Raw genomic sequence first — 27,790 nt, forward strand, 5'->3', positions numbered from 1 at the left:
TCATGCCCATCCCTGGGTGACTAACAACTAGTTCAGTTCATCCAACACAAGGGAAAGGTCCTCATTGTAGGCGGGTAAAGGAAATTGCAGGAAAGGGTTGTCCACAAAGACTGGAAGTGACATTACCTTCAGATTAAGTAGTTTCTGCTGGAATGGCTCCTTCAGAGCTCTTAGGCTTTCACTGGAGAAAGGGTTTCGAAACAGACCAAGATGGGACAGTCTCCTGCATTTATGCAAGTTTGGCAAGATTTTACAAAAGTGAGTGTCCCAAAGATTACATTTTACAACATTTAGAGATATCAGTGAGTCTGAGGCTGCTTCTAGTAATTCCAGGAAGGCGTCTGTTAAGCTATTGCCTGAGAGGTCCAGTTTTACAAGATTAGTCCCATGGTGACTTTGGACCAGGCAGATGAGGTCTTCATTGGTCAAAAAGCAGCTCAACAAATTCAAGGCTTTCCAGGTCACCTTCAATGCCACTGAAAAGAAAATGAAAATAAAGGTATAATTTATCCATTGAAATCCAGAGATCTATTTCTAGCTCTACTCCTATCCAATTGCCAAGTTAAAAACTTCCAGCTTTAACAAGATCACACCTCTGCTGAATATTTTTGACTTCTTGTTGGGAAATTTAAGTTTTGACTAAGTTAAGGGCATGAGAGCTAAAGCAACAAACACCAACTTAGAAAATGGGCAATACTAAGGAGTAAACAAAGTTAAAACAAAAAGTCTATTTAATGACTTTCAAAAATGAACCTCATAGTAAAAAAGACAACAACTTGCATATAGAAAAAGAGCAATAAGAAAAAAACCTGCAGTTGGATGTTGTGGGAAATATTGAGCCCGAGAAACACAGGAAGATTGATCTGGAAGGGGTAGGGTAACTTGGATGTGAAAAAAGATAATATTGGGAATGGGGAATAATAATAAACTGGGACATACCCACACCTCACAAGGGAAAGACAGACAGAGGAACACAGGTAAACCTAATAGGGATGTGAGGTTTGGGAATGGCAGTTAGTAACTGCCAACCTGCCAACCAGGGAAAACCAATGAAGTGGATTTCCTTAAACTAAGAAGAGACAAGAAGTGCTAACAAACTGGGTTTATTTGTAATAACTGAGGGAAGGAGAGGTGTATTTCTATTCTAAAGAATTAGCCTAATAGTTTAACTAACTAGATTTCTAACTAAGTTGGTCTCTAAACTAGGAAGGGCTGAAGAGGGGTTCTCACAGTACAGGTTCAGAGATGCTCCAAGCTGGTCAAAGATGTTACAGGACAAGTTCAAAGGCAGCCAGTTAATTCAAAGCAGACTCCAGGGAGTAAGGAAGATTGATCTGCTGTCCACCAACAGATAACCCAGTCCTTTCCTCAACCTAGGCCACAATGTTTCCTTGAAGAATATTCTTCTCAGTGGTATCCCATACTGACAGCTCCTTGGGTATTTGGCAAAAGTGGACCACATAGCCACAATACCTCCTTTCCTCCAGCTTGGTCAAACTCCTACACCTTTTCAAAATCCCAGCTTCATTCCATTATAGAACTCTTAGGTCTTTAAAGTCAACCTGGCAGCCTGGGTGCTAACGTTTAATCTCCCTTTTACAGTTCCCCCTTTGCACAAAGCCAAAATGTGTTCCACACAATATTTTGGTATTTGTGTACTACAAACTTAACTAAAATTCTACCCCATAATAACAACCTACAGTAACTCTATCTAATGCTATCTTACTCTACCATACACTAGGGATTTTAACAAGGAAAGGTAAAGGGAAAAATACATTGAACAGTTAAATAGTTCAAAGCACAAAACAACAAGTAACAATGCAAAATTTCTAACAAAATTAACAAAATCAACAGAAAATATGAAATATCAACACAAAAGTCAAAACAAACATCAAACACAAACTCCTAATCTAATACAGAAATATTCTACTAATAAATGCAAACAATTTTGGAAAATACATATTTAACACAACATTGCATAAGTTTTTACATAAAAAATTTATCAAACTCACTTATACAAATTACATTTAAATTTTTGCAACTCAAGTAATAGCAAATTATTCACAGAATTTACATTTATATATACACATGACATGTACACATTATATACATGTATGATATACATATGTGTACATATAATATACATAGAAAATATACATATGTACACCTTTTACATATAATACTTACACTATAATACAATTTATAATATATACATACTACTTACACATCTATTTACATTATTTTGTGATATATGATGTGTAGTATATATTCTTCATGTAATGCAATTTTGTTATGTTTGTATCTGCACTGTAATATACATTAGTACTTTATGTTATCCTCTAATCTAATCTGATACTATTCCTACTTCACTAAACTATTCTAAACTATCCCTATGATATTAGTATATTAGTCTAAATAAATCTTACCTAACTAGCTGATCTTTGTTAGTAATTATCCTTTGTTAGTACTTATCCTATAGCTAATTCTAATTTTTGTTAGTATTTATACATTGTTTTATTCACAAGGAATACAATGTATCCTAACATGTTTGAGTTGTATGTATCTGATTGACATGTTGTTCCTTTGCTATATTGTATTGCAACATGTTACTGTTGGATGTATGATACCTACCGAAACTTCAGATCTCCTTCAGATTCCTTTTTCCTTATGATGTTCCATTCCTCAAGGAAATCTTCTCTTCATTTCTCCTCTTCTCTTCTCCATTGAAGTTCTTGATAGTTTTATGTGCAATGTTGGATGCATATGAGTATGTAGTGATACTATTTACATTACCCAAAATACTTCCAAACCATTTATCCAAATTGTTCATGATTAATTCTTTTCTTTAGGAAAATCCTTGAAAACAAAGTTTTTATCAGTTCAATTTTATAAGTTCATCAGTCTGAGTACAATGTCCATAAATCCTGAATCTTCTTCATCCATGTCCTCTTCCATCCAAATGTCCTCTTCCGCTGAAATGGTCCTCTTCTTACTGAACTTTCTGATTGCACACTGATTGACTGAAGATCTCAAATTCCTATAATTTCTTCTTCTTATTATTAATAATTTCTACATTTTCATCATCTATACCATGTGCTAATTTAACATGAGAACAATGATACCACAAATCTCTACCTAAAACTTTTACAGAAGATGGTGAAACTAATACAACTGTATAAGGACCTACCCAATTTTGTTCTGTTGCCAATGTTTTGCCAAAATTTTTCACATAGACCATATCACCTGGTTGAAAATTATCAAGAGAATAATCCAATAGACCAGATTGAATTAATACTCACATATCTTGTAATTCTCTTTGCCAAATTGCTTCATATTTGAGTGCTTTACAGCAGAGGCTATCACTTCCCAAGAGTGATGCATAAACAGCCTTACAAGTTTTTGCTTGCAGTGGAGCAAGTCCAAAGAGCATCTCATGTGATGATATATGTAGATCTGCTCTTGGTCTCGTACGTAGGTAAAACAAAGCTATGGGAAGAATCTCTGGCCATTTGAGATGAGTTTCAGCATAGTTTCCCAACCATAATCTTAAGTTCCCTATTCATACACTCCACTTGACCTGAACTTTGTGGGTAATGAGGAACATGATATTTAGTGTTATTCTTAGATTCTCATAGACTCTTCTAAGGATATCCTGAGTGAAATGAGATCCCTTATCTGAATCTATGGTTAATGGTACACCAAATCTAGGCACAATTTCCTTGAGTAACACTTTCACCACAAGCTTTGCTGTGTTGGTATTTAATGGAAAAACTTCAGGCCACTTAGTCTATATCAACTATCACAAAACAATACTTGTATCTTCCAGCTTTAGGCATACAGATATAATCAATCTGTAAACTCTCAAATGGACAATATGCTAAAGGCCTACCATTCAAACCTTTCTTTCTGAATGTACTTTGATTGAACTTTTGGCAGACTGGACAGCTATTACAGATTTTATTTGCAACAGTACTTATTCTAGGAGCAACCCATTGCCTCTTGATGGAATCCACAACAGCTCGTGTACCAAAATGACCTTTTGTGTGAGTGGCTGACACAAATAGGTATATAAGTCTTTTGGTAACAATGGTCTTCCTGTATCAGTAATCCATATCCCATGTTCTTTCCTAGCTCCAAATTTATCCTTCCATTTCTGGATATCTGAGTCTACCTAAGCTTTTTCTATATCATCAATAGATGTTAAATTCATTTCATATATTGGAGCTTTCTGGGCTGCATACTTCGCAGTGATATAAGCCCTCTGATTTTCTTTAGAGACTGAATCTCTACCACTAGTATGACTCTGACAATGAATTATTGCCAGTTGTTTTGGCTTTTGGATTGCTTTTAACAACTCAGCTGTTATTCCTGCATGAGCTATTGGTTTTCCCGATGCAGTAATAAAACCTCATTGTTTCCAGATCTATCCTGTTGCATGGCAAACAGAGAATGCATATCGAGAGTCTGTGTATTTACACTTTTACCTTCAGCTAGAAGACAGGTTTGCTTCAATGCCCCTAATTCCACACCCTGAGCACTAAGATTACTAGGTAATGAGCCATACCAGTGTGTCAAATTCTGTGACAACTGAAGCACCAGTACATCTGATTCCATTACATAAATATGATGATCCATCTGTGAATAATATCAAGTCTGGATTTTTGAGTAGAGTGTCTTTTAAATCCACCCTAGTGTAAGGAATAAAAATTTAGGTATTTATAGATATATATTAAAATTATGTGGCCGCCAGGAATCAACAATTCAGGTTGATTCCGTAATTAAATCAGACCCAAGTCAGCATCGGGGTTGAAGAGTTTATTTACAATCAGGTAGGTAAAAGTAGGGATAAAGAGAAAAAGGAGGTTAGAAGGCTAAATAAATGAAGCTGTAAGCCACAGGGCCCAACAGCCAGATAGGCAGAGTTTAGAATTGGCCCAGCTAGGCCAAGGAAGCCAGCCTAACTTACCCAATACAGAGTGTAAGCTGTCTGTGGTCTCAGGAGATGCTTCTTCTTCCAGTTCGAGACGGCAACTGCCCCCACAGCAAGTTCACTCACTTACTTAAAGAGATAGTGTCTTTCATCACTTCCTGTGGTCCACCTCTAATTCAAATGGACAAATGGCAGTTTCTACATTGATTTGGACTGCCCAAAGGGCAGTCCCTTATTCTTGATTTGTTACTTATTGTCACGTGTGGGTAACTCGTCTCCCCTCCCCACTAAGGGAGGTGGGAGTGACGTCATTAGCACGCCTGGGTTGAGTAGATTTTTGACTATTAATGGGATAGAGCTAATTCTATTTACACACTAGGCATATCTACAAGATCTACCTCAACGCATTCATGCAATGGCTCACCGTTCTTAGGAAAATCAGGAAGAAGAGTAGCTGGATTGAGTATGCTACATCTCTTCAACAGGATGTTCTCACTACTGAAGAGAATAATTTCATACTTAGATATTCGTTGGTCGGAATATGCTTGAGTATGAAACTTCCTCATTAGTGCTTCTATCTGATGTGAACAATCCCAAAACCAGATCAACTGACTTCTGGACTAACACAGCTGCTGCTGCTGCTACCCCCCTTAGACAGAGTACTGTCCAGGCAGCTACTGGATTGAGTTGACAACTGTAGTACCCAATGGGATGATAACCCTGTCCAAGAGTCTGTGTCAGCACACCAGAAGCTATACCTTTTTTTTGTTGACAAATAGCTGAAAAGGTTTCTCACAGTTTGAAATTCCTAACGCAGGTTCAGATAGAATGGTTTCTTTGAGTCTATTTAAGGCTACATGATGTTCAGGCTTTAGTTTCAGAGGTTCTGGTTCTGTATTCCTAGTCAGATCTGTCAAGAATTTAGTGATCTCACTATATGCAGGAATCCATTGTCTACAGAAACCAGTAGTTCCAAGAATAACTCTTAACTTGTTTTTTTAGTTTTAGGTACACTCAGTTTCTGAATGTCAGCTATTCTCTTTTGTGTGATACTTCCAGAACCCTCTGACAACACAAATCCAAGATATTGCACCCCAGGCAAAACCCATTGTAACTTCGCCTTGGAGATTTTATGCCCTCATTTGTATAACTCAAAAGAATTTTGCTGTCTCTAAGACACACCTTTGCATTTGGGGATGCTAAAAGAATATCATCCACAAAAATGCACCAATTTACTCTTTAAATTTAATTGTTTTTAGATCTCAAAGTCGAATTTGAGAGAACTGGCTAGGTGAGTCAGTATACCCCTGTGGAAGATGAGTCTATGTCCTTTTGGTTTTCTCCCAAGTGAAAGCAAAGATCTTCTGAGAGTTCTCATGAATTGGTATAGAGAAAAACACAGAGCATAAATCTACCACTATGAAATATCTAGCCTGACTTGGAATGGAAGAAATTATAGCAGCTGGACTAGGCATAACTGGATGAGACTTGATGACAATCATTTACTGCTCTTAGATCTTGAATAAAGCGGTAAACATGTTGGCCATTTTCATTGAGTTTTGGCTTCTTTATAGGCAAAATTGGTGTATTAAACTCAGAAAAGCATGGTATTATTATCCCTTGTTGAATTAGGGACTCAATAATTGGGAGTATACTGTCTATTGCTTCCTTAGTCAAGGGATATTGAGGCACACAAGGAACTAGTACTCCCTTTGTCCTCACCCTGACTGGAGTAGCTAATTTTAGCAACCCAACATCTGTGGATGATCTTGACCACAAATCCTTAGGTATATCCTCAGGTATTGGATAGATAGTATCTAAGTCATCCTCTGTACTGTTAGAATCTAAGAAAAGCAATGGAAAGGCCTTCAAAGATTCCTCTGGGAAATGTAAAGAAATCACCAGATACAAAGAAATCACCAGATACATTGGATAGTAGCCCGTAATTTACATAAAAGATACCTCCCTAAAAGATTCATTGGACATTCTGGAACACACAGAAATGCATGTTCTACAGAAAGGGGTCCAAGGGTTAGCATTTCTGGTTGCAATTTAGCTTTCTGAGTTATGCCTGTAGCACCAACTACATCCATTGTACTAACAGCTCTACAATTTTCAGGAAAACTTTTCAAAACTGATTTAATTGCTCCCATGTCAACAAGAAGATAATAAATCTGGTCTCCAATAGTTACAGACACATGTAGTTCTGTGCTATTGGGAGGTTGAAAAGTTTCCAACACAGGAGCTAAAACAGTAACATCATACAAAGCTCAGCTATTTCCTGTCCATCCAAGTTAACATCTTCTTGAGTTACAGAATTTTCTCAGGATTTTGCATCTTTGGTCCTTTTCACCTCTATTCTGGTATTATTGTTCTTATTTACAAACAAATTATCCTTAATTAAATCACAATTTCCATTATTCTTCTCAATTACACAATTACTCAAACTTCCAACACAATTTACAACACTATTTTTCTTTTTCTCACAATTATTTATACCACTAATTAAATTACCAACACCAAGTAAATCATTATCAATCTTAGTCAAATTATTATGAACACTAGTTAAATTACTACTAACAGTGAGTAAATTACCATTAACATTAAGTAAATTACCACTACCATTCATAACACTGTTTAATTTAGTTAAATTAGCAGTAATATACCACTTAAAGTATCATTCCTTCCTTTTAAATTACCATTTACATTGATCCTTTCATTTCCCTATTCCATATGAATGCTAACCTTATCATTTGTATTCTCTGTAACTTCCATGTCCTCCAACACTCATTTCTTTCTCAGACTATCACCTCTCTCCTGACTTGCCCTCCCTCCCTTCCCTATATTGCTCCTCTGGGGAGCCAGTTCAACTGAACTCTATTCTCTACTATTGAATTCCTTAAACCCTCTTATCTAGCATTGTATTACAAATCCAAATCCAAATCCCACCAGCTACTTTCTTCACTCCTATTCAGAAGTGGCTTGAATAGAACTAAAGAAAATTATAAAATTGAGTTGATTTGGTCTATTTCAAATTTAAGTTAGGTGATTTCATTTGGAAACTCATTGCAGCAAAGCAATACCTTTGCACTTTCCTAATCACTTTGCTATCCCACTCACCACCATGGCTATTCCATACTCTTCATTCCTCCTCAAGCCTCCCACCCCACCCCTTCCTCTACCTCTATCAGATTAAGGAACTTGCTACCTATTTAACAAAAAATTTGAGGCTATTGGATGAGAAGTTTCTCTTCTTTTTTTTCTCAGCTCACATCACTCAAACATCTTCTCTATGTCCTCTTTCATTCCTGACTCTGAAAAGGTAGCTTTTCTCCTTGCCAAGGGCAAGTCCCTCTCTATGAACCTTTGATATCAGAGCTTACTCGCTGTCTACCTTATGCCAAAACTTTCTGTGTCTGCATATCTTTATTCTTGCCTTATGTTCTCTTTCCATTAATCCTTAACTCGTAACCCATTTTCACTCAGTCCTTGGTTCCCCTTTCTAAGTGTCCAACCCACTAGAAATATTCGTGAAGCTGCTGGATGGCTTCATCTGGCACCCAGCGTGGATTGACACCTGAGAGGAAGACTGCAGTGCAGGACCCGGGACGGTCAACGGACCTCAGGTGGCCTCTGGGGTGAGTCACTGACCACTAGAAAATGGGTCAGAAACTTTCTTCTCACACTAGTTACATATGATAGCTAAAATCCTTAGTGCACAGGCAAGGATACAGAGTACCAGAAGCTAAACTTCAGGCATTGTTTAAGGTAATTTTGAAATGTGATCCCAAGTTCCTAGAAATATAAGTACTCAATGTACAACAGTGGGACCAACTTGGACAGACTTTAAAGAAAGCGCAAGAAAAGGGACTTAGAGTTGCATCATCAGTATGGTTAACTTGGAAGGTAGTTAGAACAGCTTTAGAGGCAGAAACCATTCAAGGTTCATTGTCCCAACCTGCCTCACTCTTAGACTTTCCTTCTAACCTGAATTTCGTCTATCTTGCTCCACCCATCCCTCTGATGACTTCTTTTCCTTCACAGAATCAAGCTGACTCTCAGCTTGACCTTCCCCTCGAGCTATCTCCTGAGCTCCAGCCTTCAAAGGCTGATTCTCCGATTCTGCTTATTGCTTCCACACTTGTGCTTACTGATCCTCTACCTACCCTAACCTCTCCACTTTCATTTGTTCCTGCTGACTCCATCCCTCCACCATCTTACTCAGTTTCTCTTAGAGCCCATAGGCTTTCTGACACTCAGTTTATTCCTCCTCCACCTCATGCAGCTTCTCTTGACTCTGATGAACTGACTAGTGCTCAGCCCACACCTTTTCTTCCTCCTTCTCCACTCAGTACTAACTGCAGCTTTACAACCAGCCTAAATCTAGAAGAGAAAGCAGAGAAATCAGCTTCTCCAACAGAAATTAAAAATAATCCTGAGAATGCAAAAGTAAACTTAGAAAAGCAGAAAGATGTTGAATTCCAAACTCTTGAAGCTCTCAGGAATAGTGTCATTCAGTATGGTAATGCAGCCCATGACACCACGTCACTGATAGATGAGATTAGCCAGCAATCTCTACCACCAGATTTTTGGTATGAATTAGTTGGATTTGTGCTTAATGCCAAAGATTTCATAATATGGAAGTTATTGTTTCAGGAATTATGTGAGGAACAAGCTAGAATCAACAAAAAACACAATGTAGATATTGCCTATGATGAATTAACTGGCACAGGTAAATTTAGAAGTCTTACTAGGCAATTGTTATATTCAGAACAAACCTTTAATCCAATTGGACTAGCTGCTCAAAGAGCATGGCAGATTGTAACTACAAAACGCAATGCTACAGGTTTCTTTGAGGAGACAACTCCTCACTAAGCGGCTATAAAAGCATGTCAAGACATAAAAACTTTAGACCATAAGAATCTGATGGCAGATCGATTTAAAAAGACAAAACCTGTCTGCTTTGCTTGGTACAAAGCTGGACATTTTACAGGATCCTGTCCCAAATTAAAGTTGAAGTGGACTCATAAATTTTTCAAAGGGTGTCCCAAAGTACAGCATTGGGCCTCACCATATCTCCTGAGAACACAGACTAGGACAGCTACAACCAAACAGCATTTAAACTGTTTGGGGGGCCAGCCTTGAGCCCCTTAAAAATTCAGGGCACCAGAGATAAGTCTTTGATTCCCCCAAAATTTAACTCAGGTAAGAGTAGAAGCCTCATTTCTCAGGGACTAAAAACCTGCCCTGAGGTCATTGGTGAAAATACTAAGGGAAAGATACTAGTCAAATCCAAAGCATTTCACATTTTTTCAATTGGAAATGACAAAAACCTTGCACAACCAATTCTATCTCCAAATAAATCTTTGCTAAATGCAAAAGTTAGTGTGAAGTCAAATTTAAAATTAAACATTTCAAATTTAAATTGGACACAGCAAATTACGAATAAAAGATTGATTATGTTCTACATGAAAAGTAAGACATTTTCTGGTATTTTTTATATATCACGGTCTCTTTGGGAAAGAGATTTTATCTGAAGTAAATTTTAGTCTAAATACTAAGTACTATAGCACAAAAAGACTTTTCAATTAGACACATGCTTAAGATCATAGCACAGACTTGTAATATCATATGTGACTTATATGTTGTTTATCTGAAAAAAATTAAACTAATGCAAGATACAGAAACTGTTCTGTTCTTTCACACCACACAGAATGCAATCTTGCAAAGTTAAAAGGAAAATTTTATTTGCTCTCACAATCTCCATAGACCTCAGACAGAGAGAATTTCAAAGGCAAATGGCCTAGTAACCACTGCTTTGCAGTGTTGTACCCAAATTTTAATACCTAACCCAGGTTCATGGCCAAAGGAAGAATCACACTGACAATGCAATATGCGAGAAGAGGCTCATTCTTTACTAGCAATGATAGCTAGGGTTGCTAGGCAGAGAGGCATGCCTGAAGGACCCCTTGGAATTCTCAGCCAAGAGTTTATATAGAAATGTTTGGGGAAGGGGGTTGGTACCTACATAATTATCAAGGTAGTGTCAGGGACAGGTGGTCAGGAAGCATCTGGGGAGGGGGGGTTTCAGGGTCAGGGTCAGAAGCATTTGGCAAATATACATTAAGTAGGCAAATATTGTAAAGCAGGCAAACATAGACAAACATTCCTCAAGAAGGTTAATATTCATCAGATAAGATAGCTTCAGTTTTAGGTTTATGATAGGGGGAGATAAGGAAGACTGTGCTGGGAAACCTTGGGGGCTGGGGGTAGCTTGTCCAGGCCAGAAATAGTTCAGTAGACTACCAGACTGATTTTTAAATCCAACAGCAGGAAACGGTTAATTTGTTCTCAATATTACATCAGAGTGCAAAATTTTGTGAACCTCAATTTTCTATACAAGTCAATGAAATTGATTGGCAATGCAAATCTTGTGCTCCTTATTCTGACACTCCTCAAGGAGGCAACTGCAAAGTTGTAAGACCTGCACAATTGTGGCAAAAGGATGCATTACAATATGCCTCTTTTGTAAAAATAAAAAATGGATATGTAATTGGAGATAATTACTCTCATGCTGTATGGGCGAAAGCTCAAAATGGAGAAGTATGCAATGTTGTTGCACAACTTTCAAATATTTTTGCACATTTGGCTATTCCAAAACAGTTAAAAAATTGGAATAATAATGCTTATACCAGCAAGAGATGGGCAAAATTGGACAAATCATGGAACATCTCTCTTAAGGCTGGTATCCCAGGAAATTGGGAATTACCAATTGGGAAAAGAGTTAAAGGAAATATAAAAGCCCAAATTCAAAATTCAAAAAGCCCAAATTCAAAACCAAAAAGGATGTTATCAGGCACTTTCTAACAAACCAGTTCCAAGAAAAAGACCCAATGAGTTTTTCATTTGGGGTGGAGATTTTGCTTCTAATTTTCACAGGTATCAGGAATGCATGGAAGAAAACCAGAGTCATCAAGCATTCCCAGAAAAGACCAATCCAGAGAGCAGAGAAAGCAGATGTCTGTCCAGCACTAACCATAGGACAGCACAGCTACCAGATCCCATAAAAACAGCATATGAGCAAACGAGGCACAGCCACTGACTTGAGAACAAGTCTAATGAACTATCCACACAGATAAACTTTTTCTTTAAGAGACAGTTTAACTGCAAAAGACTTATTAACTTGCTTAGACATTTTATTCTAAAAGCATATGGGTATTTATTGAAGATCAACTTTTTACATGCACCCAAAAAATTTAAACTGTATTGTACAATATATATCTTGCAATTATTTTTGTTGGAATTGTTCCATGTTACTCAAATTTGATCTGAAAATTATTTTCATAATTGGAAATGTCACCTATACCAACGTTACTGCTTGTGTATTTGCTCCCTATGTGATGTTATTAGGTGACAATCTTTCCATCACAAAAAATGAAAAGGGACTGTATGAAATTCAATGCTTGAATTGTCAACTAAACCAATGTGTAGATTCTATGCAAAAGAATGCTTTTGTAGCTATCATGTATCAACCACCATTGGTGTGGTTGCCTGTGAATCTCACAGAAACTTGGGCTTCTACTCCAACTGTTAATTTTGTTCAAAAGGCATTTAACCACATAATACATCCCTCCAAACGTTTGATATTATCTATTATTGGAGCTCTAGTCTCCATAATCACTCTTATCACCTTGCTAGCCACAGCATCAGTTGCATTATCTAGCTCTATTCAAAACCAAGGTTTTATACAAGAGGTTGTATCAAATTCATCTGAACTTTGGCACACCCAGCAAAGTCTTGACCTCCCTTTTAAAGATGAATTAGAAACCTTGAAAGACATGGTATTTTGGCTTGGAAAAGAGGTTGAAGCCTTACACACTAGGATCAATTATCCATGTCATTACAACCAAACAGGATTTTGCATTACACCTTTAAAATATGATAATGTCTCTTATGAATGGCAAACCGTGGTACAGCACATAAAAGGTGCTTGGGGGCATCATAATAGCACATTAGATATTGTACATTTGCAACAAATTAACAATTTAGACCAAATTGTTTATGAGCAAGAAGCTAGGAAAATTGCTGCTAAGTGGGAAGAAACTCTGACTTCCCTCAACCCAAGTAATTGGTTTGGCAAAATCAATCTGGCCAGCATTGGCAACTACATCATTTTATCTTTTATTCTTATTGTTCTACTTATAATCTGTAGAAGAAGATGTATAAATAAGGCTTCTATTGAAAGCATACAACCAATAATTCCAAAATCTCATCTTAACAATCCATTGTACAGACATATTAGGGTATAATATTTAGACAAAACTACAATATTATTGTAATATTGGCAGTTTCAAAATCTTACATTGGTTCGATTATTCTCTTATTATTGGTTCGATTGTTCTCTTGCAAACAGAAATTGTTTCTATTCTTCCAAACATAAGTCATAACAGCTTTTAGTCAGCCTTTATAATATGTATTTTCTGTAATTAGACTTGAACTATTTTTGTAATGTTATAACAGTACATTAGATACTGTTCACTTGCATAAGAAATTGTTTCTATTGTCCTAAATGTATATATGTGTTAATTCTCTTAACCTGTTTATGCTATATTTGCAAAAAATATATATGTATATGTCTTTGCTAGAATTTAACTTGTATAAAAAACTATTTGGATAGAAATTGCTAAAACAAAAAAAACCTACCTTTTAATTGAAAGGCAGATATAATGATTCAGCAACCAAATAGTATGTTATAATTTGGGAATATTTGTACTTTTGTATTTGCATCAATTGTTGTATTATCCTGTGTTGAAAAACCCTTTACCTGGTGAAAAATCTCGTGCACTCACACTGTGAATTTGGTTTAGGAAACTGATCTCATTTTGAGTGAGAAACTTTTGGTTGGCTAAAAAATATTTCCACATGAAATGTGAGCCAACAGTCTAACATTTTTCATTATTTTATTTTTCATCTGCAATGAGGCATTTGATTTTTTTTTCTTTCCCTTTATTTTTCCCATTTTATTTTTTCACTCTACTTTGGATACTGATGTATATGGGAATCAGTACCAAGATTTTGATTTTGTAGATTAAGATAATTTTTTATATATTGGCCCTATTTGTTTATCCAAAGGCTTAAGGATGTAGGAACCTGCAAGTATTTGGTAAACATCACAGGCCTAGTATGAATTATTATGTCTGATTTCAGAAGTAGGGACCACGATAGAGCCGTTACAACTTGCCAGAAAGCCTAAGATTGAAAGAGACCTAAAATCCATATAAGATAGATGGATGTCGGTTGCTAAGGTCCTGGTTGGAGGTAAAAGGACACAGTGTTTTGACACCCTCAAACGCAGGTCGGCCTTCTACCAAGTTTCCAACTAATATCTCAATGTGGCTGGCATCTTAGCTCCACCATCCAGTAAATCTGACATAAAATCAGACAAGGGAATAAGACTTCCCTTTCGGCTCAAACTAGATCCTTCTCTCACTTTAAGACTTGACAACTTCCTACACCCTTGACTGCCAATGGATAACATGCTATACTATATGTCCCACAGGTTTGTGGAACTTATGTTTCACATTAATTCGGGCCTTCTTACATTTTCTGATTTGAAATTTTATTTTCCAACATTATATATATATTTTTTAACAAGAATCTTGATTGCTAGATTTCACTTTGCATCTTTTTCAAATTTTTAATCCTCTTCCTACAATTACAGTTTTTACTTTTTTCTTTGAGATTTTCCCTTTTCCCTTTTCCTTTTAGAATTTTCCATTCTTTTTTGTTTTTAAATTCATTAAGTTTTTTTCCACTCTAATAATTTTTCTTCTTTTTTAATAAAAAAAGGGGGATATGTAGCAATCCAGGTATATATTAATTGTGATATTATTTTAAGTATTAAAAAAAAAACTTAACTCTTATACTGCTAATGATTGATCTCAGTAACTTTGAGTCAAATTGCCAAATCCCTAGCCCTTCCCTAAGGCTACACCCCAGAAGAGAGTCAGTTATCTCAGTCTCCTTACTTTTCCTTCAATGATCAATTAACATAGGTATCAAACTTCAGTAGATGCCTTAGGCCATATCCACCCTGGATCCCAATCTTAGCTCTACCTATTGTTTCAGGTTTTGGCAGTTTGCATTTTATGATGATTACCTCATAAAGTTAATGTATCAGGCCACTGGCCTCTCCCCTTCCCCCCATACTGTTGTAACCCCAATAAAAGTGACAAGACATCAGTTGGCAAGAGAGCTCTTAACCATCAGAGCTCCTAACCATGAAGCTCTTGACCATCAGAGCTTACTCGCCTTCTGTCTACCTTATGCCAAAACTTTCTGTGTCTGAGTATCTTTATTCTCGTCTTACGTTCTCTTTCCATTAATCCTTAACCCGTAACCCATTTTCACTCAGTCCTTGGTTCCCCTTTCTAAGTGTCCAACCCACTAGGAATCTTCATGAAGCTGCTGGACGGCTTCAGATATCAACCTCTTTAATCTTCTTCAAAGGATATCCCCACCATCATTTTGTTCATTCTTAACTTCAGTCTCTCTTCGTTTACCAGCTCAATTCTTGTCACCTAAGACATACATATGTCTTCTCCAGAATCTGCTTGATCTTGACCATTGCGCCTCTACTCATTGTCTGATATTTTTCTTCCTCTTTTAGTCTACACTCTTCAAGAAAGCCGTCTATAGTATGTTTCCATCTCTTCTCCACCCTTCCCTTATAATTTGGCTTCAAACCTAATCATTCAACTGAAATTGCCCTTCTACTCCTTTACTCCACCACTGGCAAAGAAAGAAGAACAAAGCTCTGGCCATATCTTAAAAATTTATGCATCTTTGAATGCACTGTCTATTCCCCTCTTTGTCTAGAGATGAGTGGCGTATTTCATCATTTGTCCTCTGACACATTTAAGTATAAACAAGGCAATCTTTTTTTCCTTTGGCATCTGGCACCTCTACCTATAAGATCCTTAGAAATATTTTTATACTCTTCCTCATTTACCTCATTTTACCTAGCACAGGACTAAGCATGTAGGAGACTCTCAGAAACTTGGTGATTGGTTGGTTGTACCTTTATCTCCACAAGCATTTCATCTTCCCCTAAAAGACACCCGGCATCCGATAGATTTATTCCAAAAATTCATTCTCTTCATCTCCCTTAATTATTGCCTGTGGGACTAGCAAGCCCCTATAGGCCCAAACTCTTGAATGGTGAAGGAAATGTCAGCTAAATAGGTTAATATTGATTAATTAGTACAATACAGGAAATCCAGGTGTAATCCCTTCAGCATCTAACAGTAATAATGGAATTAGACACAGGTGTCTTAGTGTAACAATAAGGTAGTATTGGCAGGGAGGTTATGAGAAGGGTCCCAGAAGAAGAGAGTTCAGTGTGACCTCAAGTAATACATAGAGGACCCTCATTAGGTGTATGTACTATTTGGCCATTATATTTTTATGATTGGACTACTCCCTGGGAAGTCTTCAGGTGAGTGGATGGTTGTTGGGCATTCTCAGTGCCAATACTGTAGGGTCTGGGTATTTAGAGGTAACATCTGTTAGTGAGAAGGAGGAAGGGATAGAAGCAGAAAGAGTCATCGGTCATGGGTTCTAGGGGGGGTTCTGTTGTGAAATCATTGTGATGACAGGCAAATCTTTTCCTCTTTTGGGGGCCTTGCCTTTCCTCTTGTTTAAAATGAGAATTGGACTCGGTAGACTTTAGTGTTTTTTCCAGTTCTATGGCATTTTAATATTCTTTGGAATGAAGTAGAAAGTGTTAGGTTCCCTGTGAATGGAGAAAAGGTATTTGGGGGACAGGAAGTGAGGTGGAAGTGGTCAGGGAACTAATAGGGATTTGATGGGAACGGCTGAGAGGCAGTCAATCATTTTTCCCTGACATTTTCCCTTTTCAGAATTGATGAACATATTTACATATCATTTTAAGCTCTAGAAACTTCCTTTCCTCATCAATCAGTGAGGGAGGTAGAATAAATTTTGCTGTCCTCATTTCACAGACAAAAAACCAGAGGCTCAGAGACCTTTAGCAACTTAGCTGATATCCTACAGCTAATAAAGTGTCTGACTTGGCAACAAGTCTCCTGACTTTAAGAAGAGTGCTTCTTCTACACTAGGAGGCTGATAGTAATGTTATTAGTTGGGATAGTAATAGTTTTTTCAGACTATGCTTTGATAAGGGATTAGAAAAATCTACCTAATTCTAATTTTATAAATTGACCAAAGAGGTTTGTCAGGGAGGAGTTAGGACAGACTGGCAAGAGAGGCATCGAGGTAAATTCAACTTAATCAATATTTGTTAAGCACTTATCATGTGCTGGATACTGTGGATACAAGGACAAAAGAATAGGTGGTCCTGGCCCTCAAGAAGTTTGTTTTACTGGGGAGGGGAGCAAAGAGATAAAGCATGTACACAGACACAAAAATGTAAAGTCAACTTGGCAGGGATTTTCCAGTGGGGGAAAAATATTTCTTTGGACTTTTTTTTTAAACCCTTACCTTCTGTCTTAGAATCCTTAATGTGTCTTGCTTCTGAGGCAGAAAGGCAATAAGTAAGGGCTAGGCAATGGGGGTTAAGTGACTTGCCTAGGGTCACCCAGGTGGGAAGTTTCTGAGGACAGATTTGAACCTACGCCCTCCCATTTCTAGGTCTGATTCTCAATCCACTGAGTCACCTCATTGCCCCTGACTTTTTATTTAAAATTTTTGGGGGTGTCATGGACTTCTTTGGCAGTTTCAAAGTTTAAGGAAAAAAAAGTTTTAAAATTATTTATCTCCGGGGCAGCTGGGTAGCTCAGTGGATTGAGAGTCAGGCCTTGAGATGGGAGGTCCTAGGTTCAAATCCAGCCTCAGACACTTCCCAGCTGTGTGACCCTGGGCAAGTCACTTGACCCCCATTGCCCACCCTTACCGCTATTCCACCTAGGAGCCAATACACAGAAGTTAAGGGTTTAAAAAAATTATTTATCTTAGATATATATTTTTAAGTGCAAACTAGAACAGAAAGGATTACAAAGGAAACCAATTATATTGAAACAGTAATTAAAATATTAAACATTTGATAGACCCTAGGTTAACAACTCCTGCTTTAAATGTTTTATTCATAACTTAATACTGAAAATCAATACAATCAATAAACTTGTTTAATTTCTCTTTTTATTTAATTTCAGTGAATTAAGTATATAACACTGTTTTAGTCACTCCCAAGTTCTCATCAGGGTTTTTTTGTGATCTCTGGGCTGAGGGCAGCTCTTCCCATAAAAGGCTTCCTTTAGGCATTAAGCTCTCACATCAGAGTAAAACTCTGGAAAAAAATCTCTAAAACACAGCATACATTTAGCTCATTTCTAGAGTCCCCTCAAAAGAGCTGAACAGAAAACCCTCTAAAAAGAGACGTTCAGTGTGAAAAATGTTTCAGTTATTGGATATTTGTTCCTTTCACCATCCAAGAAATACTTAACACAAAAGAATTAGAAGCATACATTAGTGAAAAAGTAAGCCTAAAAAATAATTTAATATCACCATTATAAAAAAACCTGAACTCAATTCTCTTTCCAGCCCCACTTCCATCCACTGAGAAGGCAAGCAATTTGATATTATACATTTGAAATCATGCAAAGCATATTTCATTTTAGACACACCACAAAAAGAAAAATAAAGCGAGAAATTAATATTTCAATTGGCACTCAGTTCCATCAGTTCTCTCTTTGGAGGGGAATAGTACTTTTCCTTTGGAATTATCCTGAATCACTATATCGATCAGAGATGCTAAGTCTTTCACAGTTCATCATCATTACAAAGTTGATTTTACTGCATACAATGACATCATGGTTCAACTCTTCTCACTTTGCATCAGTTCATAGAGGTTTTCCCATTTTTTTTTAAACACCCTCCTGATCATTTCTTATAGCACAAAAGTATTTCATCACAGTCATATGCTATAACTTGTTCAGTCATTCCTCATTTGATGGGCATCCCCTCTATTTCTAATTCTTTGCCACAAAAAGACTTGCTATACATATTTTTGTACAAACAAGTCCTTTTCCTTTGATCACTTTGGGGTACAAACCTGAGTCAAAGTTTTTTTATAACAGTTTTATAGCTCTTTGGACATAATTCCAAATTGTTCTCAAGAATGATTGGACCAGGGGAGCATGGACTAGCTTATCTATCTAGGTTTGTCTAATCTATGGATAAGGGAAAAAGAGAGAAAATATCTCACCCTGACCTTTGTGTCACAGCAGAATTTGATTTGAGGCATTATTTTAAAGTTGTTTGGATGAGAATATTGGGAAAGTTTGGCTGGATTATTGCCTCTACTCTTTTGCCTCTGCCTCTGGGCAGTTGGGTTTTTTAAATACTTTAGCAGCATCAGCAAATAGTGGTATTTTCACATGGATATTTTTGACTTCAAAGATCACAACAAACGAGCACTTCCCTAAAGGATAGAACCCTCTTTGGGGTCATTATCACTCTTGGGTTATGGTCTGTAAGCAGTACAGCTGGGGTGTCTTTAAAGTTACCTGTCTAATTTTTTTTTTTATTTGAGAGAGAGCCATTGAGGTTTTTTCCCCCCCTCAGGAAGAAAAGGCAAAATATTTTTAGACTTTTTGATCTCTTAATTACTCTTGCTTTTTTTTCTTAAAGAATATTAAGTGAGATTCCTCTCAGGGGATAAGGGATAATATGGAATTCTGGCAATATAAAAATAAGACAAAAGATCTTTTAAAAAGAAAAGGTAACATGCTGAGGGACTTATGGAAAAGAATGCTACCCACATTCAGAGGAAGAACTACAGGAGTGGAAACAGAAGAAAAACAACTGCTTGAACACATGGGCTGAGGCAGACATGATTGGGGATGCAGACTCGAAACTACCACACCAATGCAACGATCAACAATTTGGAAATAGGTCTTGATCAATAACACATGTTAAAACCAGTGGAAATACGCATCAGCCATGGGGGGGGGACTTCAGGGGGGTGAAGGGGAAAGTAAGAGCATGAATTATGTAACCATGTTAACTTTTCTAAAATATAAATATTAATGAATGTTTTTAAAAAAAGAAGAGGTAATAGCAAACATCACCTCATAATATTTTATCTTAACGACCCTTATCTAACTTTGAATTCTGAGTATAAGAAATCATTTAATAATTATACTCACTAAGTAGATAAGTAATAGAATTGGATTGGGGTAAATTGGTTGAAAACATAATTGGTCATTTCCTTATGCTCATTTCCTAGAATGGCTGATAAATTATTTATTTGAGAGTATCCATATAGAACAGTATTGGTGAAGGTTTTCAAGTTCACATGCCCACACACTGCAAGTTCAGACTGCCTTCTGAGCCCCACCATAACCCCAGAGCGTCGAGGGGGGAAGTGCTTACCTTAGGGGGCCACACAGAGGGTAGGACATGCTAAAATGTCCTCAGGAACTGGGAAGAGGGGGAACAGAGCAGCTCCCCCATGCTGGCCCCAGCATGAGTGCCAATACATTGTCAACACTGATATAGAGTCTCATCATTGAGTTAATAGGGTGATATCTTTATGTACCATATAGGAGTATTATTCTTTCCCACTCAATGACTTTCTCAGTATCATGAAGAAGGAAAATACTAAAAAGAATGAATCCATTATATCTTGTGAGAAAATAGAGATTATAAACATATGCAGTGGTAGGTAATTGAAACAAAAATATTACAGAAACCACACCAAAGCTCATCTCCAGTAGTGTTCCTGGGTTTCACTTATTGGCCTCTCTACATAATGGTTTCTACCATTAAGTTCTCTTGAGTTAGGCTCTGTTAAGTGTTTTTTTCTTTTTATTTCTAGCCCTTAGCACAGTGTTAGGCACAGAGGAAATGCTTAACAAGTCCTCCTTGACTGAATAATGGTTTTTAATGCCCTACCACTTATGCAATTTTGCATTTTTCTCCCCTGTGTTTGATCAAGGAGCTGAGATTTCTGACTATACATCCCAGAAATGCTTAATAAAGAGAAGAAAAAATGCATAAGCAGACAAATATGTCAAAAGATATGACCACCAAGGTCCAGGTTGACAATTCTATGAAAATCAGAGTCAGAGATACAGAATCTATACTACTATTCAGTATTCTCCCTTAAAAACTAGCTTTGAGTTCAAGAGAAAGTACCCTGTGGGTCTGCTTTCCTAACTCTAACCCAGGAACCCCCATCAGAGTGCTTCACATTAATAGTCATCCAGAGGACACAATAACTAAAATCTGTGGCATAGTAAGGATAATATATACAATACATTCCTCTCCTCATAAACCTGAGGGCATAGCTTCCCACAACATATAGAGCATTCATGGGAAGAATGGGCATAAGCACAAAGCAAACCAAGGTAGCTCACAACTCTAGGAATTCAATGTCTTTTTCTTTCCTCATGGAGTCCACTTTGTAGCTCCCCACCTGGCATAGAATTCCTACTGGGAGGGGGAGCCCTGCTGGGTATGCTCTTATCCACTCTTCTCTCTCAATTGCCAGGGCTAGTTCTCTCCACAAGGGCAGATGCTCTCAAAGACCTTTGGCAGCTCAGTCCTATCAAAAATCAATGCCTCTAATAGGAAAAAAAAAGTGTGAATGGGAGAAGGTCCTCCATCTTCTTTCATTACCAGAGGCATATATGGGTCCTAACTCCAAGGGCCATGACCATAGGTATTACCACTTTACTTTTGGCAGGCAGTCCAGAATGACTTGGGGCATAGCATCTGTTCACACTAACAGCTCTCAGGGACCTTATCATCATATCTTTGAGTTGTACAATTGGCACCATCTCTTTCTTTATATCTCTTCTTTATGTGAAACAGACATACATGCAAAATTGAAACTAGAAACTTCAAGTGCAGATCTAGCACTTTGAAAAAGACCTTTCATAATCCTATTTCTAACAACTACTCCTTACTCCATAGATAACTCTAGTTTTGTGCTTGGATGATTGATACCTAAGAATCTCAAAAATGCACGGACTTTGACAACAATAGCTAAGCAGCTGGAGCCTACTTCAGCTAAGGTTATAGGGACAATGGTTGGAAAGTGCTTTGTAAACATAAAAACTCTAAATGCTGTAAGGATTTTAATAGCAGCCATGTTGGGTCAAGTGTGATGGCCAGTTACCTGAATGGAATCAGAATGAACATGAGCCTGGTGTGAGCTAAGGGGCAGTTGGAAACAGAGTAGATAAGGGGTGAAACTGAACCTATCCTGGTCTCAGTCTTGAGATACAACTGGGCAAGGAGGGAGGTGGTTTAGGTTTAGGCCGGGGCATAGTATATTCTGATATTAGTCTCAACCTTTATCAACTAGAAATATATTCAACCTTACCAACTTCAGTTCTCTGATATCTACATCATCAAGAAGATTTATTCAAACAACCAAACCATCATCTGCTGAACAAACCTTCAATCAATCAAGCCTTCCAAAGGCTCCTGAACATCAGTTAAAATATCTGGGAGATTTCACAATTATCCACCAACTTAGATTCAAACTTAGAAATCCTATTCCCACTTTCCATCATCAATCCCATTTCCCCATCACCTATTTTTACCAACATCACACCATTTACAAAGAAGCCATCTGCTGACCTGTCTGTGATTTCAAGATTCCAGAGAAGGAAGGTGTCAGTTGAAAGCCATCTTGGTTGTTAGGGAAAAATACTTAAAAGTTATTAATTCTCAAATCAACTTTTGAGTTAATCTGCAGTCAGAATCAGTTACCTAAACTAATTAGTCTTGTTAAATCTAACACACAAGTCTATAAGTTTAGTAATTAAAAGAACACTTCTTATCTTCATTAGTTACTTAGGGACTTAGTGAGAACTGGTCAGTTGTGTCCACCAATCAACTGATTTTTCAGTTTCTAGCTAAGGTATTAATCAGCAGTCAATTAGATTAGTACCAAGGTTGTTCTGAGCAGTTAAGTAAAGGGTCTTCCATAAAAGCCTGGCTGAGACAAGTACTTATGAACCTAGAAATACAGAAAAGAGATGATCCAGAGATGCCCAAAGGGTTAAGAATGGAGGCATGGAGATAGGAATGATAATAGTTCGATAAGAATGGAAAAATTCATAATGGGATACACCAGGACCTCTGAAAGTGTTATAGCAGGCTGGTCTGTTAGGCCCCTAAAAACACTGAAGATTTTAGGGTTTAGAAGTCAAAGAATATAGGAATTATATTAGGAATGTAAGTTTCGTAAAAATATAAAGAAAATTTCTTCTTATTGTTCTGTCATTTCAGCTTCATCTGAATCTTTGTGACCCTCATTTAGTATTTTATTGGCAAAGATGCTGGAATGGCTTGCCATTTCCTTCTCATTTTATATATGAAAGAACTAAGGCAAACAGCGTTAAGTAACTTATCCAGGGGCACACAACCATTAAGTATCTGAAATTAGATTTGAATTCAGGAAGATGAGTCTTCCTGATTCCAGGCCCAGTGTTCTATCCACTGTGCCACCTCACTGCCTCAGAAAAAAAATTATAAACACACTAATAACTATGTTGATAACCATACTAATAATTAAAATAATAAAAACCATGAGAGCATATTAGTAAAAGAAGAATATAACTCTTGACAAAATACAACATATTTCCATTAAAAAACACTTAGAAAGTCTAGGGGGAAATGGCCCTTTCCTAAATATGGTAAATAATATCAGTCTAAAACCAATAAACTATCATCATATGTAATGGGGAAATTCTAGAGGACTTAGCCAAAGAACAACAGGTAAAGCAAGGAGATTTGTTATCACCACTGTTAAGTGACATAGTCCTAGAAATGCTAGTCATAATAAGACAAGAAAAAGGTAGATATTTCAGTGGATTGAGAGCCAGGTCTAGAGATGGGAAGTCCTAGGTTCAAATCTGGCCTCAGACATTTCCTAGCTGTGTGACCCTGGGCAAGTCACTTAACTCCCATTGTCCAGCCTTTACTGCTCTTCTGCCTTAGAACCAATATACAGTATTGATTCTAAGGTGGAAGGGTAAGGTTTTTTCAAAATTAAAAAAAAAGAAAAAAGAAAAAGAAGAGGAATGCATGGGCAAAGAACAAACAAAACTATTGCTTTTTTGCAGATGGCATGAGAGTATTTATAGAAATTTAGAGATTTAGCTAAAAGTTAATCGAAGCAATTAAGCTCAACAGAATTCTAGGACATAAGATTAGCTTACATGATTTTTTTTTACTACTAACACAGCCAAAGAGAGAAATTCTGTTTGACAAAACTATTTTGGAATCCATCTACTAAGACACAAACTATAAAAGAAACAGTTTTTTTTAAAAAACCCTTGTACTTTGGTGTATTGTCTCATAGGTGGAAGATTGGTAAGGGTGGGCAATGGGGGTCAAGTGACTTGCCCAGGGTCACACAGCTGGGAAGTGGCTGAGGCCGGGTTTGAACCTAGGACCTTCTGTCTCTAGGCCTGACTCTCACTCCACTGAGCTACCCAGCTGCCCCAAGAAACAGTTTTTAAAGAAATCTAGACAAATAATTGTTCAGCTCTTAAATGTACATATTTAGTCCATGTCAGTAGAATAAAAATGATAATATTTTCACATGCCGTGCCAACCAAACTACCAAATGTTTGTTTTGGAACTAGAAAAAAGTGAAATTCAAATTAAAAAATAAGATCAAGAATCTCAAGGAAAATATTGGAATGGGGGTTAAAAGGTAAGAGGTTTAAGAGTATCATATCTTAAACAATAGCATACATAGAAATCATAAAGTGATTTCATTCTGACTAAAAAGTAGAAAAGTTAATTTGTTAATGAAATTAACTACACAACATACAAAAACAAAGTAGCATAATAATATAATATTGAACAAACACAAAGACTCCAGCCAATTGAATAGGGACACACGACCTAACCTAATTTCCACCAAGATGCTTTCTAAGGAATTTTTGTTAAGACTATCATATACCATACTAACCTCCAAATGGATGAATGTCCTAGATGTAATGTCATATCATAAAGACAGTAAGGGCCTTTGGAAAGGAAATGCATTTCCAAAGAATGGATAAGGAAAGAATTCTTGACCTAACAAGAAATAGAGATTACATGAGATAAAATGGAAATTATTACATAAAATTAAAAATCTGCTTCACAAACCAAAAATAATATAGGTGTAGGTCTTCCCCAAATGGGCCACCATTAAGTTAGGGTCCCTAGAATGTGTGGTTACCTAATTCACCCCTTAGGGCTCTAAGTATCATCCTGGTGTCTTGGCTTCTAATATTATGGCTCCTTATCCACCAAAGTCTTCCACATAAGTCATATAGACTCCATTAAATATATGATCCAAAGATGTGAACAAGAAGCTCTCAAGGAGAGAAACTCAAGCTGTCAACAGTGATTCAGATACATATGTCGCCTGTTGTTGTTGAGTTGTTTCAGCCATGTCCAATTCTTTGTGCCCCTTTTTGGGGCTTTTTGACAGACATTGGAGTGATTTGCCATTTCCTTCTCCAGCTCATTTTATTTTACAAATGAGAAAACTGAGGCAAATAGAATTAAGTGACTCGCTTAGCTAAAGTCACACAGTATCTGAGACCAGATTTCAACTCATGAAGTCTTCCTGATTTCAAGCCTGGCACGCTACACTTTGTGCCACGTAGCTACATCACATATTCTGCATAATTCTCCCATTATTAGACTAAAGTGTATCTTCTCTATCATAAGGTCCAACCACTAAGCAGCTTTCAGAGACTTTCCCAACTTTTAGAGACCAATGAGCCCACTTACCTGAGTAGAGACTGGACCTGGCCTGAAAAATGAACATTAAATCCTTAAGTTGTTTCAGATCACTCGGTTCATTAGCAAAGGAGTAAAAATCATCCTTTTTCATAGGATCCAACTGCCACTCTCCACATAGATCAAAATGACACAGTCTCAAGGTTTTTAAGTTTTGGAACCTAGTCAACTGTGCTACTAAATACCTTGCTGGCAAGAAGTCCATTTCCCTAAATCCCAGGTCTACTCTTCAGTGTGGTAGAGGGTCAAGAAGAGCCAGAAATCCTGCAATGGTCTGAGCAGGAAGGTCAACATTCAAAAAATCCTGACTTACGAGGCACAGAGGACTACTTTTATTGCCCTGGGAGGCTGCCTTTAGAAATATGCCTGGGACTTGAAGCTCATCTGTGTAAGAAGGAAAAAGGGGTTTTTTGGTTTCAATATATTAAGAGGGTCGCCAGAGGATTGAACTATTATCAATCCTCAATTAAGAATAATCTTAAGTCAAAATTGACTTTTACGGAAGTTTATTTACAATTAAGAAGAGAGAGAGGAAATAAGGCAATGAGAATCTAACTCAGTAGGTAATTTACTACGATTTTCTAATTAGTCCAGGTAGATCTAATTAACCTTCAGTCAGAATGAAACAAAAAGGGGCAGCTGGGTAGCTCAGTGGATTGAGAGCCAGGCCTAGAGACAGGAGGTCCTAGGTTCAAATCCTGCCTCAGACACTTCCCAGCTGTGTGACCCTGGGCAAGTCACTTGACCCCCATTGCCTACCCTTACCAATCTTCCACCTATAAGTCAATACACAGAAGTTAAGGGTTTAAAAAAAATTAAAAAAAAAAAACAGAATGAAACAAAAATTCATTCACAGAGTCTATTTAAAGAAGTTTCTTAAGAGAAGTTCAAGAAGATTCAGTCTTTAAACTCAGCAAGTGGAATTCAAAAGAAGATATTTAAAGTAGTCTCACTAAGGTCTCAACACTCCTTCACCAACCAGAAGAGCTCTCTTTACCAGAAGCTTCCAGCTAACTGAGAGCCTTCTCCTTTTAAAGGGGTCACTTATTGTCACTTCCTGTGCCTCCCTCCTAATTTGCATGTCCAATCACAATAGACACTTCTCATAGCACACCTAGGGGGGCAGTCAGTAGATTCTGATTCATCACTCACTCTAGCAAACTGTGGGTTGGGACCTCCCAGAATTGGGAGGTGCTCTCATCTTTGGTGATTAAATCTAAAGATGGGCAGTGTAGACTTAATCCAATTGTCACACCTGGAGGTCCACCAGGAGATCTACACATGCTTCTGAAGGGACTGTTGGGGAAGGAGATGCTTCCATGGCCTGGCCAATGGTCTGGCTTTGTGGGCCAAATGTGTCTTGGTGGGGGAAGACTGAGGCTTGTGCCCAGACCAATGAATTGGTCCACATATACTCATGAACCAGGCATTCCAATAAAATTGTCATTATTGAGGAATCCAGTAACATTCAGCTGCTGTTGCCTCCTACAGCAAGGACAAAATAATTTAGATCATGGCCCAGAAATCCCTCCTGGACTTCAGTTTACTCTCAGCTTAGGGGGGCCAGCCAGACCCAGAAAAAAACTGTCCCCCAGGAAAAGTTCAATAAAAACAAGAACTAACTCTGTTGTAGACTGAGAGATGATAGTTAGAGTGGGGACAAATCCAGCCTCCACCACCCCAATGGAGTTAGAAAATTGCCTAGGTTCTAACATCAACTTACAAGTATCACTAAACCGCAAGGTTTTCTTTGATTACTGTCTTTACACATATTGCTCCCACATAGCCCCAAGACAATACTGCCAGTCTTATGTTTTTCAGGACCAAGACCTGTCTCCTGCAGCATGCCCGAGATAAATTTCTGAAGGTCTCCCAATTAAGAGCCATATTCCTTGTCACAAAACCAGGTAATTAAGGGCTTGGCTAGATATTAAGGGCAGATGTAGAATTTTCTCATGACCTGTTTTCACCATTGGCTCTCTCCTCATTCATGGATGCTCTCTGGATTTATTCCCCAGTATTCAGCATATTCCAAATCCCCTGTTACTCTACCCATTTCAG

General features: G+C 37.4%; 1 pseudogene; it reads right to left on the reverse strand.

Moving 5' to 3' along the window:
* LOC123255892 lies at window positions 1-27,721 on the reverse strand (annotated as a pseudogene).
* Between the last annotated feature and the right edge of the window lie 69 nt (window positions 27,722-27,790).

Source organism: Gracilinanus agilis, chromosome 1 (genome assembly GCF_016433145.1).
Source record: "Gracilinanus agilis isolate LMUSP501 chromosome 1, AgileGrace, whole genome shotgun sequence".
Lineage (NCBI taxonomy): Eukaryota > Metazoa > Chordata > Mammalia > Didelphimorphia > Didelphidae > Gracilinanus > Gracilinanus agilis.